The 16,996-nt window shown below is 42.2% G+C and overlaps 1 protein-coding gene across 1 annotated transcript in view; it reads right to left on the bottom strand.

The window, feature by feature from the left end:
• ATP8B4 (ATPase phospholipid transporting 8B4 (putative)) overlaps positions 1–16,996 on the bottom strand; it is a 3,619,152-nt gene that overhangs the window by 3,329,005 nt on the left and 273,151 nt on the right. The gene's annotated exons all lie outside the window — the stretch shown is intronic.

Raw genomic sequence — 16,996 nt, 5'->3', positions numbered from 1 at the left:
TATCAACACTAATCCAGGCCTCCATTCTGATTCCAGAATACTAACTAAGCGTAAGTAGTACGTACTACCTGACCTAGCCCACCTATTCCAGGTGTGTCAATTGTACATTAAGTATGCATTTCCACTTCTTTTAGTCCTCAACAATGCATAAATGGTCAAATGGAGGACACATGACTACATTTTTGTATACACCAAATTTTTTATTGATTGATAGATGCTGATGTTCTGCTAGTGCTAAGCCTATTACCACTCATTGAACAAACTAGAAAAGGTTCTACTAAAGACTGGGGTACTAGCAGCACGTGATTTACAGAGGGGGCATCATGCGGTATGCAAACAAATTACAAACTCATGAAAAGTAACTAAACCTAAGTGTCAATCCGCCCCTATCTCTTAGTGACAGGACAAAGTAAGGACTAGAGTCACTATAGCATTACGTAACCTAATTTCTCTAAAATAAACTCTTACATAATCACGCTAAGCGAGCGCAAACGCAAAGCTGCAAACAAGTAGGATTAGTAGCGCAGAAGAGCACCTGTGTCATAACAATCACAGAAGACTTTTAAACGTAATGTAAGCAGCAGCATTCTAGCTGGTTGGCAAAAAAAAGATATTCGCAATATATAACACAGAGCAGAAGAACAGACACAAAGTAGTAATAATTAAATAGTTACTCACCAAGACCCAGGACCTCCACTCCTAGCAGGTCCAGGATATCGGACCACCGGTGCGTCAACTGGTTCTGGGTGCGCCTGACCACAGAGCAGCGAAACATTGCCTGGCGCATCTTCCCCCACCGCTGCCGATGCTCCCGGAGCCCGTAGCCGAACCCAGGCCTGCCACCTGCTGCCAGGGATAAGGGGAGGTGGCGCTACACAAAGAAAACCAGTGCAGCCAACCCCACCTCCCCAATTAAGGCCCGTGCCTGCACCCCTTGTGGGTGCCGCCTTCCGCAAGGAAGGCGGCCGCAGCTCTGGCTCCTACGTCGAGCCCTTTGCCCTTTCGACATGGTTCTGGGGTAGACGGGACGGGACAGAAAAGGTAAAAAAATAAGTAAAAGAAATGAAAAGAGCAGGCAATAGAAAAAGAGTGAAAAAGTAGTTAAAAACACACAAAAAGTAGACAAACCAAACATATAGAAGCTGGAAAATAGTCAGAGAGATCATAAATAAAAAAGATCAAAAAAAGTTTCTAGAAACAAAGGATTGAAAAGATAGCGGGAGGATTCAAAAGCAGGCCCCAGAGCCATAGCAATAGAGTGAAAAACAAGATGGCCGCGCCCATTGCAACTGCATGGGCAAGTTTGCGTGATATTTTCACCCCGAGCACGCAAAAAGCGCTGCGAACACGTAAAAGCGGTCCCGAACAGAAAATACGTATTGTGAACGGGTGCGAGAATGCATTGCGCGAACCGGAACAGGTAATAAGCATCGCGAGCAGGCTGGACAAGTGAAAACAAGATGGCCGCGCCCATAGGCGACCGCATGGGCAAGTTGGCGAGACATTTCCAATACGATCACGCAGAAAATATCGTGAACAGGTGGGAAAAAAACTTCTGCGTCTTCGCGATATTTCCACGTGTTTACTGAGATTTTTGAAATTTTTGCGATATTTTGCGAAAGTAAATTTCGCAATTTCCGCCCATCCCTAATCTTCAGTCAGTTCTCATGCAACTTTATTGAGATGGGTTTTTGATGACAGTTTAAAAGAATATAGCATGTTACTACACATGCTATCACATCGCATTCTATTACTGCGTGGTCGTTACAACGACCGCGTTGTTAGACGGCGATACCTTTACATCGCAAGTCATTAGATCAACTTGCTGTAAGGGCTGCACTGGACTTAGGAATAGTATAATTTACTATTTTAACTCCAGCATGCAAACTAGTAGCGAAGGTGTTGAAATAGTAAATTATACTAGTCCTTAGGTTAGAGCGCCCCTACAGCAAGTTGATCTAATAACTTCCTATGTATAGGTATAGCGTTCTAACAACGCAGTTGTTGTAACAACCGCGTTGTAAAACGCACGCGAAGTAATGGCAGTGTTGTAAACGCTGTTTCCCATTTAAAAACAGTGTCATGCATATTGTTTTTTAGATATACATGTACCATCACCAGCCCAAAGTCTTGAAGAGAACCCTCAGCGATCTGTGGTTCAAAACGCTTTGGCCATGACCATTGCGGATTACATCCACTGTGCATCTATCTGGACTGTAGAATTAAACTGTACACTCATTATCCATCCATATCAGATGATTTGGGCCTTTAGTAAAATGTTTTGAATCAAAACCAATCAACTTTTTAGTTGTTTTTGACTTTCAACAGAGGCCCAGAGTGGTTGACTTTAAGGACACAACCCTGTAGTATTCTATTATTAGACAGTCGGCATGTTAATGCCCAAACTATTTGGTGTCAGCAACCTATTCCTGGGTCATATGACTCTGTGTGGTATACTCTCAGACAGTCACACAATAGATGGGCCATCACTAGCAGGATGGGGGAAGTGGAGCTGAGCAAAACCCCACTTGCTAATTGGCTGTGCCATGCCTTCACAGAAAGGACTTGTCACCACTGCACTGGTCATGCAACCATCTTGGAACCATGGCAGGGGAGGCAGGAAACTTCAATCATTTCAAAGGGAATGCTCTAGAAACTGTTCCTACTACAAAGGAGGTAACAGGTATAAAAATAAGACCCTCAGACCTACTCTTCAGTTGACTTTCCAGACCTGTAAAAGGACTCTCAGAGGATTGCTTGGTGCTATGTACTTTAGAAGACTGCTTTGCTGCCCCTAGAAGCACTGCTTTGCTGCTTGAAGCTTGCCTTAAATCCTCTAAGGCCTTCCATGCTTTTAAAGGCCTGGCCATTTCTAGTATCAAGGACTCCCAGAGTGACTTCAAGGGTTAGTTGTCTAGCCTCCAGATCAGAGTCTCAGGGACAGAAGAGGCTCCGAACATCTTGAATCCGCACTTTGACGCAGCCTGGGTGCGTCCCAACTCCTAAGTGGTGCCCCTCCAGTTCTGGACCCCTGATGATAGGAGTTAAAGATGCCCAATTTGGCAAAATCCAAAATTTGGGAGTTACACCATTTTTGGCTAAAATCTGCCCTGATAACCGAGACCGGGATCAACCTACTCGTCTATCCGCACAGGTTGCCTCACTGGTTGGCCTGACTTTGCGACAGCTCCCACCACTTTTTTCTCCACAACAGCAAAATCTGTTCAGAGGTCTTTTGCCAAAGGGGTATCCTGCCTCGTGAAACTCTCATTGGCTGCATCCTCTAGTGTTGTCCATTTGGAGATTTTCAACTTCCAAAAAGAGACTAAGTTTCAACGTGGAAATCCTCATCGCAACTTCGTCCATTGGCTCCCCAATGACGATGCCTCCTCCTCGGACATCACCTTTGACTTTGCCCCTCTGAATGCCTACCTTCTCAGAGACTTTTTCTAAGTCTGAAGGTAAGCACCCACCGGGCCTAATCAACTTTTTGTACCTGATCAGCGATCTATCGCAGTCAGACACATTTTTCGACTTTGACCTAGTCTTGTGTGACTAATGTCCATGGTTGGTGTGTTGATCTTCTAGGAGCAATTTGTTGCCTTAAACTGTCAAAATCCTTCACTCTGGTTCCACTGATTGGATTTGTGTTGCTTTAAGTCAAATAATGTATTCAAATTGACCTTTCCTAAAGTGGTGTGGAATTTTTCTTGTGTTGGGTTTTCACTTTATTACTGTTTGTGTCCTGCATAAATACTTCACACATTGTCGCTAAATTAAGCCTGTCTGCTTTGTGTCAAGCTACCAGAGGGTTAAACAAAGGTTAATTTAGTGTGTTTAGGGGTTCACTCTGACTGGTATTGCAGCTGTTGCTTGAGGAAGGTTAACACCCCACTCAACCAACAACCCAATTTCTTACATCCCTCGAATACATTATAATTCCTAGCCCTTTTGCATATGCATGGGATATAAACACTGTCAATTAATGTTAGATCAGGTTCTCGTGCCACCTTCAACAGCATAGAGCCATATTCACATGTTACCAAACATCAAGAGTGGTTTTGGTATTATGATTAAAAAGAACACTGCATTCACAGTTCAAACAGCCCCTGAGAAGTAAATAAGTACACAGAGTGTGAGCATATTCTGGTCCCATCCACAAATTGTAATACAAGCTTTTAGAAAAGATTTTACTTGTTTTAATAAAGATGACTGGTCTGACCCCTCAGCCTTTTTTTAACACTTTGGAACCAGAGCCATTTAAAAAGACCAGACCACCATTCCTAGATTGATTTATTCTACACAGTCCATTGACTCACTTGAAGAACAAGGCTATGCACACAAGAAATAGAATATAAATGAGAAAAGTGTGCGAGTAACTACATTTTTGGTATGTTAAGAGCATAGATTTGCATCTGTTAGAAATTTAAAAACTCTATTACAAAAATTTACTTGACACATTTCCAAGGTTAGAAATGGAAATACAGTGCTACTGAAATAGAGCGGATAGAGAATAGAACGTAAAATTGAACTTTACTCTGAATAGCCCTATGCCCAAACAAACCTGACACTAGATATAACATGTATTCCCCTATAACAGCAACTAGATATAGCTTTGACAACCTGTGCTAATTATGGTTAACGTATTTGGTTCTAAGTGCTGTGAAAGATAATTTGTCAAAAATTAGTGAGGACATGGAGTTGAATGATTCTTCTGGAGCCACATTCAGTGAACATCAAGCAGTTGTTATCCATCCCTCTAACATATGTTATTATTAAGGATGGGCAAAAACACTTTGGAAGAGAACTTGCTGAAAGGATCATAGAAACTAAAAAATAAGTAATGCAAACGACATTTACAATTATTGACAATGGATACCAAACACTCTCAAAATGAATAAACGCCATCTGAAGAATGTATCGGAGGGATAATGGTGATCAAAGTCACTGATTGAGTTTGAACTTCTTTCTGAATGTCCATGCGAATTCAGTGAATACTTGAAAGGAATACTCCCAGGGCAATGTCAGACATGCCTGGTGCTAATTATTTACTACGTTTAGTTGATAGAAATACCCCCTTCTTTTGGCATAAAAATTGGTATAGAGAATTGTTGGGGCACTGAGTGGCAAGGGCATTATGAAGCCCTACATCAAGGCTGCGGAGAGGAAGGTCTTCATGACTCAAAAGAAGCTGCACAAACCAGTGCACTACATCTGAAGAAAGCCAAGCTAACTCACTTCAAAGCAGAGTTTACAGCTGCAGAGGTGAGTGTAACCAATTGGATTCCAAAAACAAACAAAGCCACAACCCAGAACACCCATTGTTGATGCTTTCAAAGCTTGGCCTCAAAACTCAGGACAACCATTAGGCACTACATCCTATCATCCATCAACCCATACAGGAATAACATCACAGAATGGTGAAGGTATATCGACGATGTCCTAATGATATGGACAGGAGAGGAACAAGATCTCTCATCTTTCCTCCAATGGCTGAATTCTCAATCAGAAGATATTAAGTTCACTATGCACTCACACAGGGAAACCATAGACTTCCTAGACATCAGTATAAAAGTCAAAGCAGATCAATTATATACTACACTGTACAGAAAGCCAGAAGAACGCAATACACTCCTGAGATATACCAGCCACCACACCAGAGGACTCTGGGACAACTTACCTTTCGGGCAGTTCCCCCGGATCAGGAGGAATTGCTCCTTAAGAGAAGAGTTTTTAAGCAATCAGATGAACTCATTTCCATGCTTCTTGCTAGAGGTTACTCTAAAAGACTAGTGAAAAGAGCCAGGAAGAGGGCCTGGTACAATGACACAGAGAACCTGTTGACACCAAAAGAACACACAACTGGAAATGACAGGATGATATGTGTCACCACACACTGTACCAAAACAATGAGATAAAAAAGACCATCAACAAACACTGGGGACTGATCGCAGACAAAATTGAGATGCCCGAACCCCTGATGCATGCATTCAAAAAAGCAAAAAATATTAGGAACCATGTAGTTCGTTCTTTGCTGGAAACACCACCCACCCCCATGATTCAAGCACAATGGAACCTACCGGAGGTGGTGGACACTACAAATGCACAAGGTGTAAAGCCTGCTCAATATGCTTGGAAACTAAAACACTGAACTACAGGAATCACCTGACTAACTTAAAGTCACACACCAACTGCAACACTAGTGAAGTGATATATGCTATCGTCTGCCCATGCAATGTACGTGTGCCAAACCAAAGGGTAAAAAAACGGATTCTACAACACTGCAGGAGGATTAGAAGTCAGAAAGCGGGAGCCCCTTTGGTAGAACATTTCTCCTAAAAAAAACATACGGAGGAATCCATGAAATGGCTAGTTCTGGAGAAGATAACTCTGGGTCCAAGGGGAGGTGACTTGAACCCCTTTATGAACATCAGGGAATGCAAGTGGATGCATCTACTTGATACAGTAGACAATGGTCTAAATGAGCTGGATGCCACATATGCCCAGATGGCAGGCCTGGAACCTGAATAGGCTCACACTTTAGTCATACATGATTATCCCAATACCATTTTACCACTCTTGACAATATTACTGTCCCAGCACACCTTACAACACAAACACATGGGGTTTTCTTCATTATATGGTTTGATACGATTAGGCCATAATACGAGAAGAGATAGGCATTTTTGGCTATATAAAACTGTATTGGGATAAGATGTCACAGTTATTCAATATGCATGTTAATATGATCAATCATTGCTTCTGATTGGACAGATATGTGGTCACTGGTATCCATTTCATGATCTCTGGATTGTATGTTTTCATAAATGTACACGTCTGGAATATGAATATGTAACACTAAGGCATCTGTGTGCAACTTTTTGCTAAGCTTTACTGTATACCTTATGATCCTATGGAGGTTTTTATGATTAATGCACCAGTAGCATTATCACTACGTACCATCAACCCTTCGGTTCTTTCAACATGACGTCGGGAACCCTGTCCCCCACTAACCGTAGGACTTATCTAGATTATCCCCGAGATGCTTCTCCACTCTATTTAAACTCGCTACGGTATAGTTACCACGTTTGTTTCTTGTAGTACTGTGACGCTCCCTCCATTCATGTTTTTTAGCTCCGCAATATGACCGCTATCCATATGCTGGAAATTTGTTGACATCCCGTAAACAGGTTGTCACGATCGGCAAGCCTCAGGTAGAGTGCCCTGGACTCCGATTGGCTCCCCCCAAGGACGAGCCCCTGGCCAGCATCCAGCGACAGCATTGCGTGATGCAGCAGAGCCGGTTCCCTTTTAAAGAGGCTGGAACGAGGCGCCCACTGTACTTCAGCGCGAGCGGAGGAGAGGAACAGGTAGGGGAACGCATGGGCCGTCCCTTTTGTTTGTTCCGTCATAGCCTTTCAATCACTCGATCTTAACAATAAGGGCAGGTTGGCATTGATAAAAGCCACTAGGGCTGTTTGGCACTGATAGAAGGCAGTAACGAGCATCTTAATTGGGATCTGACTATCAAGCATCTCTTGAGATCCCGTTAATCCCCTCCATTTGTAATGGCAGAAGAGGTTTTCTTTGTAAAATCACAACAACTGGATCATGATTATGGGGGAGTTTGGCACTGTTTTTACGAAGTTATATGATTTTCTACCGAGCGCCTCGCTAATTAATGTTTCTAGAGGCGTTGTTTGCTAATTTCATTCCAACCCATTTTGCAGTATAACACAGCAAACGGAGCTGCACGATCCTACTAAGGGCACAGAGGTTGTTGGCTTCTGTTTTTCTGGGATTTGAATAAACACTGATTACCCATTAGAAAACGCCTGTAAAACACATTTAGTTTACTTTTTCCTCTTCTTGCATTTTCTGCAGATTATATACCGGTTGACTCTTTAGCAACCTTAAACGGGAGATCAAGGACACTGTATATCACACAAACCACCAAGATTAAGGAAACTCTATTCAAGCTGGAAATTAATAACCCATGCTCATTTTGATTGTCCTAGTAAGTCTCCCCTTTTTTCTAACCATACTACATCCTACAGGACAGCGTATGTCCCCTTATGTAAAAGTAAGATTCCATTTTATTTCAGAAGTTGAGGAGCGGTTAGCTGCCCACCGCAGACGGCCATTGATAGCCGATTCTGAAGTAAGTACCATGGTTTGATACCTAATGTCCGATTCACCACATTTTACTTATTCGTACTGAACTCAATCTATCCCTTTAGGTGCTCCACCACTGTTTTGTCCCGATGAAGACCCCAGCATGAGGAATCATTAACCCTTCAAACTCGGGGGTCGAAACGTAGACTACAACATATCCTCACACCATAGGAACAGAAGAAATTGATTCACCGTGACCTATGTGTTATGAGTATAGGGATCTATGGACCAAATTTAGGCTGTTAAGGTCTAACTGTATATAAAGTGAAATTGTGTTCATGTCACACTACCTTTACCCAGTCCCCCACCAACCCAATCACCCCCATCTTCCCCAAAAACCTTTCTTCTTCTATCCTCACTGAGAGAACTTTTTATATTGAATGTGATATAATGTACACAAAGTAGTTTCATGAATTTACAGTAATGCTTTGACTAACAAAAGTCTTTAATGAATCCTTTACTTTGATAAAAAACGTTTTTCAAGAACAGACACATGGAATTATATGGATGCTTTGATTTATAAGAGCATTGAATAACCTTTCTTTTATGTTGTGAAAATAAATCACATGAGATGATGAACTATGAAAATTTTTGTTTGTGGTGAATAGTCAATGCGAATGTAAAATCTACAGGGACTACCTTGACCCTTTTTAAACGTACTTTTGGACAATGGAAGACAACATTGACAAATATAGGGATCAGACAAGATTGTATTGTGGCACCACTCCTCTTCAACTTATATATAAAAGATGCCACACACTACTAGATACTGGATTTGAAGCTAGACATATCCCCAGCTATGTGGGAACAGATCACAGTACTATTCTTTGCTGATGATGCCCGCACTGAGCTGTTGATACATTCTCTCCTAAATGGCTTTGAACAATACTGTCAAATAAAATTGCTAGGATCTAATCAACTAATATTACGCTCATGATCCTGAACTAGAAGAGTTTCTTTAAAAAACATTCTCTCCAAACAGCATTCTACTGAGAAAAGCCCCATGTTATGCCTATTTGGTTTTCTAATCCAACAACTAATTAACTTGTGAAACTAAAACTGCATTCACCATGGTGTAAAAAGTGGAAGAGGTCTTTGCTGTAAACGCAAGTTTGGGGGAGGTGAATCAATTAATACAATCCTGCAGATACAAAAAATGTAAACAGTAGAAGCTGCAATATATAGCGCAGACTTTTAAGGTTCATCAATAAGCATAAACCGCCGACAATTTCAAATAATTTTCTTAAGAAGCTTCTGCAAATAGAACCGGGTACCTTTTCTAAAATCACAAAGATTATAACTAGTTCTACATCCAGTCCTATTTTTTGTGAGGTCATATGAACCAACACTTGTACATCTACTTCAAATTGTATCTTGCTGTCCTGAGAACAAATAAGTTTTCAACAATACTTAGGCAAGATATGTGGATACAAGTTTTAAAGAAATTGGACGTGGAAACTACTAGGAAAGAATATACCTCTTTTTTCCGCAACACTTTTTCCCCACAGGGAATTACAACGCGGTCATTACAACGACAGTGTGGTAACAATACATACCATTAACCCGCAAGTCATAACGACTTGCGGAGGAGGGGCGCTGGATGTTGGAATAGTATAATTTACAATTCCAACTCCAGTATGTGCAACAGTAGGGAAGGTGTTGGATTTTAAATCCAACACTTTCTGCCCCTCCACAAGTCGTTGTTTAGAACACAGTCGTTGTAACAACCTCGTTGTAATTCACTGTGGGGAAAAAAATCACAACTAACTGAACCCAATCGAAATTAAGTACTGGGAAAAAAACTTTTAACAGTGGCCTTGCTAGAACACTTCTGCAGAATTACTTAAATGTAAGTATGGCTTAGAGATTTATCTCTGAATGATTACACCTAGTTTATACTGATCATTATATCTGAAATGTTCGCTGCAGTAGTTGTTGCAAGGTGGCCACGCATAGAGGAAAACTATGGCTGATGTTCCTGAGAGAGGAGTGCGAAAGAGACAAATATTCACTTTATGTATTTTGTTAAACTAACAAGGGTACAGAGGTGAAGAGTTTTACTGTTGCTGCTCAGACAATACGAGTGAACCATCACCAGCAAAGCAATGACTCTATTCCAACACATCTACTTCTATGTTAAGCAACTCACAAAGAGAAGGCTGAGACACAAAAATACCGCTCACAACACTTATAGTGTCACTCATTATTTAGAACATGGTGGCGCTCGAGTCTCGGAGACCACCCATCTTAGTCTACAAAACCAGGAGAATACACCCAATCAACATTTGACAAAATTATGACTCAGCAGCCACACATCAGTACATTCATTAGTTGATGATAACCTGACTGGTAGCAACATGAGTTTAGACAGCAAAATGCACAGACAACCAGAATATTTTTCTCGATAAAACACGATTCTTTATTCATACATTTTTCCATTAAAAAATTTCAGTTTTTACTTTGAATTTCAGCTGTAGCCAAAGAGATTTGTCCAAACGGACTTCTTAGGACTACAAAACGCATAATACACGCATATTTTAAACTTCTATACATGTAAACTCACTCTGCTGTACTGAAGTGTGCTGCTTGTCCTAGCCAACAACGAGGAGAACTCTTGTGCAATCTTAGAAACCTGACCTTCTGCGTGCCGCCTCCCCTCTACGAGGACTCGCTGGTGTGAGCGAGCCCTGCAATCGGCAGTGCTAGCATACCGCTCCCAGCTTGAGGCCCCCGGGTAGAGGCTTGGGCAAATACCAACAGCGAGCCGGGGGACTGCGAGGACCAGCAATCTCCACGCTGCTCAGCTGGTTCCTCTTCCCCCGGCGGACACGCCCACGGACATGCCCACCGCCTACAAGTACTTAACTGTCAGCACTCAACCCGCGTCGCGGGATGCGCGCGGGGCGGAGCACGTCGAGAACGTGAGAGTACGGTCCGGGCCCTTGCTCTAAGCCCTACACCTTTGGACATCTAACTACAGGTATCTTACTATCACTGCGAAGATAGCGACTACTTACTACTAGTAGCAAAAGAGCTTTGCATATTCTACTCACTGAAAATGAACACGAGAGCTAGTAAGCAAAAAAAACTAAAAAAAAATGGGCTAGGAGAAAAACTGTTAGGACCAATGGACGACTTTATTTCTAAAGCAAACACTTTCATTGACCAAAGTATAAGTCTGATTGAGGGCAGAGTATCAACTGAACTCGCAATTGCAAGGCGATCCTCAATGGGACTGCTAGCAACTGCAAGAACTCCAGATACACAGTCTGCCCCAACACAAACAACAGCGGCCACAAATAGACTTAGTCTCCCAAATAATGTAGATCTTTCTGCCTCTCAACTTTCTGTAACATTCTCAGAAAATGAGTTAGAAAAAACTCCCGAAATTTTCCCCGATCACACCCCGAAAGAAGTAAGGCAAGCTAGAGGGAGGAGGGAGGGAGCCATAAAGAAAAAGAAGGATAGGGAAAAGTTCCCTAACACCCTCAATACTAAAGTGGTCGATCACACAGACCTGATCAATATCACAAATCCGGCAGCACTCTCCCAACAGACCGCTGATCCAAGTAAAAATGTGATAACGATCCACCATCCACCACAGAACCTCCAAGATATCACCATCTTGGAATCCCCACCCCCACCAATAACGGGCAAAGAAAGAGAAGCATCAAGGCTAATAAAGGAGATAGCTTCCCTCCTAGATTCCTTTATTCGTCCAATAGAGACTAGACTACGCAACATCGAGGCTCAACTGATTAAAATCTCTAGTTGCCCCAAGGCAACACCTTTTCAGGGACCGCCAAAAGCGGGTACAAACACTTCGGCTACATTGCCCACATATAAGAAACCTACAACTTTAGCTTGCCCGCCGCCTAAACAGCAACCTACAGCAAAGGCCCCTACAGCATCAAAGGCTCCCCCCTCACAGAAACCCATGCCCAAGGTCCTAACAATTCCCCCACAGATCAATACCATATCAAATACACCTAAAGTAAACACGCCAACCATAAATACACCAGCTCCCAAAACTCCAGCCACCAAAAAGACAAATCCTGCAAATAACAAAGGAACAGTGAGAGGGAACACTGATAACAGGCACTCCCTAAACATGCCACCAGAGGCATGCCCATATGTGGTAGTGATGATGGGGGTTCCCGAATTAACGGGAGAGGGGGCGGAACCCAATTGGTCGCTGAAAAACAAAGTACAGTATTGGCTGAACACAAATCGACCTGTTCCGCCAACCTGGAAAAGCAGAATAACATCAGTTTGTAGGACGCCTTGGGTGGGGCACAGGAAAAAAAGCATTCGGGGAGACTGTATAGTGATCACTTTCGAGGATCCTAGCATAGTTGAGTATATCTGTTCTTGGGACTACAATAACACAACTGGAGGGATCGCTACAAGATCCCTTTCCCATTTCTACCCAAAAAGATATTATAATAACTATGCGAACGAATCCGACAACATCTGGCGAAAAGCTATCCCACAACCATGGGAACTAGACGCAGCTGGGCCTAAGATATTCCAGCGTCATAGTGATCCTGACAACTCTTGGTGGCCAGCCAACCAGATTTGTCAACAACAAGAGGGCCCGTGGCAGACTGTGGGACCACAAAACAGAGTTAGAAACTGGGAACAGTGGGATAGACCGCTCTATCGACCATACAGACCCAATTATAGAGACATCACATGCGGGCAAAACTGGTCAGACATACCGACCATGAACCGGTTTGGTAGCCTGGAAATGGTCGACTGACCACGAGTCGAATCCCCGAAGCCCCTAAACGCAACCCCGGGTCACACCAATGATCCTCTAGACCTCTTAGAACCTAAAATGGCAGACACAGAAAAGGAAACTCTACAGCTCCCGGTGATCTTTTGTAATATCGCAGGCCTCCGACCAAAAATAGAGGATGGCTCGGCCGCCCGATTTTTGGAGGATGCAAAAATTATATGCTTACAGGAGACTTGGGCCACGATGCCATTACATCTTGTAGGATATAAGACATATTCATCCCCCGCTCTTCCAAGCACTTCAGGCAGACCCAGGGGGGGACTGGCAACCTACATAGCGAACACAATAACTGACCTGAAGGTAATAGAGGCAGATCTATTGTCAAACTTTCAGTTGCTCACTCTCACAATAGGGAAAAAACATACTATTATCTTAATCAACCTATACAATAATTTAGACAATGATAATTTCTTAAACACCCTCCTTTTGATTCAAGAAAAAAATACACACCATCGGCACCTTCATGAGAGAAAGGGTAACGTTCATATAATCTGGGGAGGGGACTCTAATCTACACCCCTGTCTGAACAATCAGACCTGCGGAATGGTGGACGAATATGAGAACCCACTCGTCCACTTTTTTCCATTCACAAACGGGGCTAGCCATGAACAAGATCCTCTCAGACTTGGAACTTCTAATAATAAATCCTATTCTACCACCAGATAATAAACTAGAACCCACCTATCGAGGAAGGAGGCACGAGACCACAGTTGATTATATACTTATCACAGAAGGCTTAAGAGAGCGAACTAGCAACTTTACAATCTTGGAAAATATCCTAAGCGACCACTCTGCCCTAAGTATGAATTTACAGACAAACCAACCAGGATCTCTTATGGCAACAATAGCAAACACCTTATCACAGGATAGACTTGAACTGGGCAAAAATAACGGATACACTATAAAATGGGACAAAGTGGATCCTAACAAGCTCACTAAGACATTAGTAGAGTCCGCTCATAATAATATATTGACATGCCTGGATCCTGATGCAGAACCAAAGCAAATTCTGGAACATTTTAACATTATACTAGGACAAGCAAAAACACTGCTGACCAGATTACCCAAACAAAACAAATTAAGTACCACAGGCTGGTTTAATCATGTACCAAGGCACAGACCAACCTGAGAAAAGCAAATAGAGATCAAATAGAGATCCAATACCTTCGGCGAGAATATAACAATGCCAAAAAGGCAAGGAAAAAGGAGCTGAAACTGTCCTTGTGGAACGCTCTGCATAAAAGTGCACTCTTGAAAGATAGTCAGTCATTCTGGAAAATAGTTAAGTCACCCTTTCTATCGGACACTAACATTCCACAGATCGACGTTGCCATCGATGAGGAAACTTGGGTGAACCATTTCTCAAAAATATTTGAACTAACATCTTCATCGGAAGAACGTCATTTTAACCTATCACCTGTAGTATTTCCAATACCAATAGATTTCGAACTGCAAGATGTCGAAATGGCACTATCGATGAGTAAAAGCGGCAAAGCACCTGGCCCCGATGGGGTCCCAGTGGATCTATTTAAACATCTTCCCGATCTCTGGGTACCAATACTCACAAGAGTTTGCTTAGCAGCAGCAAAACTTGGATTGTTGGAGTCGTGGTCATGCTCCATTATGGTCCCTATCTTTAAAAAGGGGGACCGCCAAGATACCAAATGTTACCGACCTATATTGCTGCTCGACTCCCTAGGAAAAGTAGTCGGCAGAGTTGTCCTAGAAAAACTTCAGCTATGGGCAAAAGACAAAAACATCCTCTCGGATCTACAGTTCGGTTTCAGGGAGGGCTTTGGAACAGTTGAACAGGCTCTTAACTTAAGCATGCTAGTTTCGAAATACATTCACGCAAAGCCAGGGACAATTTACATGGTTTATGTGGACTTGTCCTCCGCGTTTGATTGCGTGTCACATGCGAAGCTCTGGTCACTGTTGAGTACTCTAGGGGTTGATCCTCCCCTCCTGGCCTTTCTAAGGGAGTTATACGGCGAAGCCTCAGCAAGAGTGAGATACGGGACAAGAGGAGAACTAACTGCACCGTTTAGGGTAGAGCGAGGAGTAAGGCAAGGATGCGTCCTAGCCCCCTTTCTCTTCTCTCTGTATACCAACGGTCTAGAGGAGACCATGTTGAGGGGGGGCAGGATTTGCCCAGACTGAAACATCGCCTGATCCCCGCTTTGCTCTACGCGGATGACGCAGTTATTTTAGCACGTACCCCTATCGAGCTTCAAAAATCTCTATCCAAGTATGCTGACTTCATGGGTGCCCTGGACTTACATATTAACGTAAAAAAAACTTTTGTCATGGTAGCGGGGGGGGGGGGGGCAACGGAAAGCCACTAAGTCCATTTATCTAAAAGATCAGAAAATTGAAAAGACCTCACAATACCCATACTTGGGCATCATGATCGATGACAGCTTAAACTGGAAAGCAGCTGCTGAGGCCAGGAGACATCTTTTTAAACGAGCTATTCTTGCACTGATGAATTTTTCAAAAAAACTTGGAAAAAGACCATCAGTGGAATTATTACAGATCTATGCTGCAAAATGCCAAGCAATCGCCCTATATGGGGCAGGGATTTGGGGACACACAGCCACTGGATCTCTGCAAAAAGAAGAAAACATCTTCATGAGATTTCTTTTATCAACACCAAAAGGCTCTTCCATCTACGCCTCTCATATGGAATTGGGAAACCCATATATTGAAGACCTAATAAAGATTCAGCCGCTCTTACTTTGGAGGCGTGTTTGGCTGTCAGAAAATAACCGGCTGACCAAAAACATCCTACAGGACTCCATGGAACTGGACCATGCACATAAGATAGCATGGCTCTCCTATATCAGACATTTCTTTTCTGATCTAGGACTACAAAAGTATTACTTCAGCCCAGAAAAATTAAATGAAATATCCAAGAAAGAGCTGAAACAAATTGCACTGAGCCATCTAGAGTCCCTGAGATTGACTTTGCTGACGACCAAAAAATCTGTGATACATGCAAATATGATTCAGCAATCCCCGAAAATCCAGCTCTATTTGACCCTGGAATGCACAGCATATGACAAGATGCTCCTAACAAGGTTCAGACTGAATCTCTTTTATAGACTAGTGACTTTTCCTGAAAAGAACAATTGGAACTCTAACCTGGCACTGTGTCCATGCGACGATTTGTCCAAACAGTCTACCATTCATACAATCTTGTTCTGCAAATTCTTCCATACCCATCGAAAAATCTGGATAATCCCTTTATTAAAAAGATGGAGTCACAGACAATGTCGCCCAGCTATGTTAGCATTACAGATGTTGGACTCTGAATGTACCTGCTATCACGTACTTAACTTCCTAAAATGTATTATGAGGCATAGGAATAACCTTTGAAATAGCAGGATGAACTCAGAAAGTTACAATTCTCTTACTCTATTTGCACAGAATCTGATTATATGTTTTTTAAAAAAAATTGTTGCTTTTTTATAAATACTTGTGTTGTTTTATATGTTTTGATAACTTTTATGGTTGTGCACTGCTAAAAAACCGAATAAAGTTTATTATTATTATTACATGTAAAAGTTGTTCTATAGATATGTTTGAACTATTTCACAGAATACAAGCATACATTTCAAAATTAAGTGCTCACTGAAGCCAAATGTCTCTTCACCCTCAAGTAAAAACTATTTCAACATAACAAACAATTGTTGAAATAGAAATACAGTGTATTCATTACAGCCATTCACTTGAATTCACGGTGCGTCACCTATAAAATAAGTGTTGTCCTAAGGCTTTGCTATATAAAGGAAAAAGGCCCAAAATCGAAGCATTGCGATATAAAGCAAAAGAGGCCAGGGATCAAGAGCACATGAGTATAAAATTTGAATGTGAGGATTCCACCAGAAAAACTCCCTATAGAGCATGGTGCAATGCACCATTGATGAGAAAATATGGCAGCACCTAGGACACTTGATTTCATAGAGTCCCAAAATACGATACGTCATTAATTGTTTGTCCTCGGGGTTTCAGTTGAAG

The sequence above is a fragment of the Lissotriton vulgaris genome, chromosome 2_1 (assembly GCF_964263255.1).
Source record: "Lissotriton vulgaris chromosome 2_1, aLisVul1.2, whole genome shotgun sequence".
Taxonomy (NCBI): domain Eukaryota; kingdom Metazoa; phylum Chordata; class Amphibia; order Caudata; family Salamandridae; genus Lissotriton; species Lissotriton vulgaris.
The sequence above is the reverse complement of the archived record's forward strand: the minus strand, read 5'-3'. Positions and strand labels throughout refer to the sequence as shown.